The sequence below is a fragment of the Tenrec ecaudatus genome, chromosome 13, assembly GCF_050624435.1.
Source record: "Tenrec ecaudatus isolate mTenEca1 chromosome 13, mTenEca1.hap1, whole genome shotgun sequence".
Classification (NCBI taxonomy): Eukaryota; Metazoa; Chordata; class Mammalia; order Afrosoricida; family Tenrecidae; genus Tenrec; species Tenrec ecaudatus.
Window position 1 is genome coordinate 14,855,799 of NC_134542.1, and position 5,401 is coordinate 14,861,199.

The window sequence follows — 5,401 nt, forward strand, 5'->3', positions numbered from 1 at the left end:
TGTATTTCACACACACACACACACACACACACACACACACACACACACACACAGTTGTTGATATCAAAAGTGTATAGGAAACCTGAACAAATGTGCATGGTTTCTAATGAGCCTTCCATGTTCATTCTGAAGCACTCTGCTGCACCTTCAGGTAGGTCTAGAAATTTGGGACTTAGCAGAACCTACCTCTTTGTTCTCATCTCAGTCACCTAACAGCCATCAGGAATGAATCAATTTGGAAAAGTTAATTCTCAGGCAATGTTGTCCCATGAAGCTCTCTAGTTAGTTCCAGCTCATAGTGACTCTGTGCACCACAGAATGAAGCATTGCTTGATCCTGCACTCTCTTTGAAATGGTTGATTTCTATGAGTCTGGACACAGCCTCCAGCATCACAGAAATGGAAGCCTCCACAGGCTTAATTCCTTAAACGAAAGGAATTTTTTAGTTTGAAATTGACAAAACTTGCAATCAAGATGCATTGATAATTATTGATGATTGGAATGCAAACATTGGAAAAAAGCAGGAAGGAGCAGTAGTTGGAAAATGTGGCCTTGATGATAGAAGCAAAACTGTAGATCACATGGTATAATTTTGTAAGACCAAAAACCTAAATTGCAACTATATGTTGGAATTCACTGAAAGACTACAGAAGAATTGACTGCATCTGTGGGAAGAAATGATAGAGAAGCTCAATATTAGTAGCAAAAATGAGGCCAGGGATTGATTTTAGAACAGACCATCCATTGTTCATGTGGGTGTTCAGGTTGAAGTTGAAGAACATTAAAACAAGTCCATGAGAGCCAAAATACAACTTTAAATATAGCACATGAATTTTGAGAATATGTCAAGAACAGATTCATTAATAATAAACTTGATGAGTTGTGGGAAAGTATCAAGAATATCAACATGATGAAAGCAAACAGACATTAATATACAAGAAAGAAAATACTAATATGAATATTAGAAGACACACTAAAACTTGCATTTAAATATTTTGCAGGAAAAAAAAGAAGACAATGATGAAGTGATACAGGTGGACAGGAAATTTCAAAGAGCAGCTGAAGAAGACAAAGGGTTATCATGCAAAGACCTGGAGTTAGGAAGCCTAATGGAAGAATGCTCTCAGCATGTCTCAGGCTGAAACACCTGAAGGAAAAAGTCAAGCTTTGGTTTTCAAAGTTGAAGAATTTCCTTGGGAAGCTACTGAAGGAAAAGAAAATGGAAGGACTACACAGGATCACTGTATCATGCAGAACTTGTCGATATCCAGCCATTCCCAGAGGTGGTCTACAAACACCCGGCACAACTAAAGAAAGAGGCCCAAGCTCCAATGAAGGCATTAGCAGACTATCCAGGCTTCGACCATTGAAAGGTTGATGAAGCTCTGGAAGCCCTCACAGCTCTATGGCAAATCAGTTAGAGGACAGCTACGGACTGGAAGAGATTCCTTTCTGGCCCATTTTTCTAAGGATACGTAGAAGCAAAATAGTGAGATTCTGTCTCATTAATTTGGTCAGGTTGCTCAGAAACACCTAGTCCCTGAAAGGACGTCGTGCTTGGTAGAGGTCGTGCTAGAGAAGAGGACCCTGCAGGAGGTAGATCAGCAGGTGAGTACAATAATGGGCTCAGCGTAACAATGTTGTGAGGATGGCGACTGTGGACTGAAGGACGTTTTGTTCAGTTGTACACGGGGCAGCTAGGACACCTAACACCAACAACCTCCACCTCTAGGCTTGTGCACATTTCACTACAATACTTCAGTGTCTCCCCCAGCTGACCTGCGAAACCTTCACTTCAGCTCTTTTACTTGATTATTCTTCCATTTGTTTTAGCTACTTCATGTGCATGATCAAGTTTCAGAGTCTCTTCTGACCTCCATTTTTGTCTCTTCTTTCTCTCTTGTCTCTGTAATGACCTTCTGTTTCTTCGTGTCTATGCCCTTGATGTCAGAGCTTAAATTGTCATTCTTGTTTGTTTGTTTTTCTATGTTTTTCTGCAAATGGAATGCAGAATAGCGAAAACTATAGAGAAGCAACTGGATTAATTAATTAGTTAATTCCTTGGAGATATGGAAGGGGAAGTGGGGTGGGGGAATGGGGAGCTAATAACTATGCACAAAAGAAGGAAGAAAATGTTCTAAAACTGATTGAGGCAATGATCATGCAACTCCTCTTGATGAGACGGAACTATTGAGTTGCATGATATATGAATTATATGACCTGTATGAGATATGCCAATGAAACTGTTAAAAAATACCTCATGGAGTCTTTAGTCATTAGTGTTCAATGAGTCAAATTCTTTCATCAGAAGGTCTCTAAACTTTAGTGGGATAAATTCAAGATTGTAAAGGAGCCCTAGTGGTATAGCCATTACACATCGGGTTGCGATCTGCATGGTCAGCTGTTTGAAACCACTGGCCCCTCAGACTGGGCTTTCTACTCCCATAAATACTTACAGTCTCAGAAACTCAAAGCAGCTTCACTATGCATCAACATTGACTTGATGGTAGTGAATGTGGTCTTTTGGGTTTATTCGGGCTATATTTTGACTCAGCTTCAATTTGAACTTGTTAGTAAGCAATTGAGGGTCTGTTCCACAGTCAGCCCCTAGTTTTGTTCTGATAGTTGATATTGAGCTTTCCCCTCATCACATTCCACAGATACAGTCAGTTTTATGCCTGTGTGTTTTATCTGGTAAGGCCCATGTTTACTTGACTGAATGCAGGTATTTGCAATGAATAAGTCATTGGTCAGGCAAAGTTCTATCACGTGATCTCCAGCTTCGTTTCTATCCCCAGCGTCAGTTTCTAGCTACCCACCTTTCCTCTTTGCTTCCAACTTTAGTATTCCAATGACCAGTAAACATTAATGGACTTTGATGTCATGTTTGAACAATTTCAGACTCCTGAAATTGGTAAATATTTCGGTTTCTCTGTCTATAGCACACGTGGTGGATGCATACATTTGAATAGCAGCCACATTAACCAGTCTCTCCGAGGAATATGATCCCGTCACTGGCAGTATTGTATTTCAGAAGAGTTCCTGACATGTTCTCTTTACGACGAATGCAGTGCCATTCCTGTTCAATTTGTCATTCTTCGCATAGTGGACTAGCGGATTACCTTATTAAAAAATGGCAAACACCACTTGAGTTTAGCTCAGCGGCACCTAGAATATCGATCATTATGTATTTCATTTCATTTTTGACAATTTATAGTTTTCCCAGATTCATCCTTGGTACATTCATCATTCTGTTGGTTAATGGCTATTAGCAGCTGAAACTTCACAGCTGGACTTGTGCCACGGCAGCAAGTTGAAGTCCTGAAACCTTCACTCCATCTAGCGCTGCTTTGCAGAGGTAGCACCAGTAGTGAGAAAAGTAGAAACTGGGGTGGTCACAAAAATGACCCCAAGGAGATGCCCTCACTTTAACTCCTGTGAATTTTTTAATTACATGGCAAAAGGAAATTAAGGTTGCAGATTGAATTCCTATTGTTAACAAACTGTCCTTAGGGAGTGAGATTACCCTGGGCTGTCCATCAGAGCCCCGTGGAATCACAGGGTGATCATGAGGCACTTTGGGAGGGAGCAGAGGCAGAGAGGGGGATGTGATGACAGAAGCAAGATTGGAGCAATGAAATATAAGAAGGTCTCAACACACAGTACTTGTTTTGAAGATGGAGGAATATGGTGAACCCAGGAATAGAGGTAACCTCCAAAAGCTAGATTAGGCATGATAACAGATTCTCCCCCTAGACAGAGCCTGTCTTCTTTTTTAGAATACAGCCCTGGTGACATATTGAATTTTTTTCAATGAGACTGTCTCAGATTCTAGCTCAAATCACTGTAATATATGCCTTTATATATTTGAATTCACTAAATTTATGATCGGTTGTTACAGTAGAAATAGGACTAGCACAGATTCACTCTATGAGTTTAGAATGGTGCTGTTACAAATATCTTACAAATGTGTTACAGGCTTTGGAATTTGGCAGTGGTCAGTGTCTGGTAGAATTTTGTGGAGCATGACAGAAAAATTCTAGTCTTGAAAAGATTCAAGTGAAAAGATGTTCGTGACTGTCATAAGGAGAACCCAGAAGGAAATGAGCAATATCTCATTGGAAAGTATTGAAAGAGTCTTTATATTAGTCACACGAGTTATGCATTCTACCACTGTTTGGAAAACAGAAGCTGTAAGTGATGAAATTGGGTAGTTAGCTGAGAATATTTCCGAACAATATCATGAGAGTGTGTCCTAGCGTCTTCAGTAAGCTGAGAGAGCAAAGAGATAAATTGAGGAAACACAAAGTATCTGTACTTGATGATTTGAGAATTTTGCAACCTATCCAGGTTGCAAAAGGTCAGAGCATTCAATCATACAAAAATTTACTTGAAGGGTTTAGCATGTGACTCACAGATCCTCTTAGCCACCTCACCAGATGAGATTATCTAGAGAGCTCCGTGGAAATGTCTGTCCTTTAGTGGCATGAGTCCCCATTACGTACACAGAAGAATTGACATAATTCTTGAAATACTGATATCGTCAGAGTCACTGCCAGCTGGATCAAAAGAGATAGTTGTTGGTAGGTACCATAGAGTCAGTTCTGACTAATAGCGACCTTATGCACTCTAGAACAAAATGCTGCCCATCCTATGCCTCCCTCACAAGTGTTCCTATTCATCGAACCTATTGCTGCAATCACTGTGTCAATTCACCTCCTGGAGGGCCTTCCTCTTTTCCACTACCCTTCTACTTTACCAACATGATGTCATTCTTCTACTTTACCAACATGATGTCATTCTTCTACTTTACCATCATGATGTCATTCTTCTACTTTACCATCATGATGTCATTCTTCAGGAAATGGGGGAATAAGAAGTTTGAGTGGACTGTGGAGAGAGTATGAAGGATAATTGAGTGGCTTGAACAATAGATACACTAGAGAATTGGTGTAGATGTTAATTTACTGGTCAGAACTGATCCGGAAAAGTTATAGTTTCTATCTGGAAACGTTATAGTTTCTCGACGCAAGAATTAAAATTAAGAATCAAAGGTTCTTTGGAAGCAGAAGGAATTACAAGAATATAAGATTGTTGTAAAGAAAAAGATGAATAAGTAAATAAATCTATAACTATTTGGAAGATTTTGTATCCATTTTTTTGAAATATTAGCAATTATGTAGCTATTCATGGGATGGGATGTACAAAAAACCCTTCATTTCACCAATATTTAGAACCTCATATGTTCTAACAGAAGATCTCAGAATGGGACTCTGCTATAGTAACCTGGTAATGCAAGAATCCAAAGTAACACATTATGTGTAGCTAGCTTAAAGATATGACGACTTTACACTGCCGAATTCTTCAATCTACAGAGAGCTGGTCTTGGTTAAAAAATATT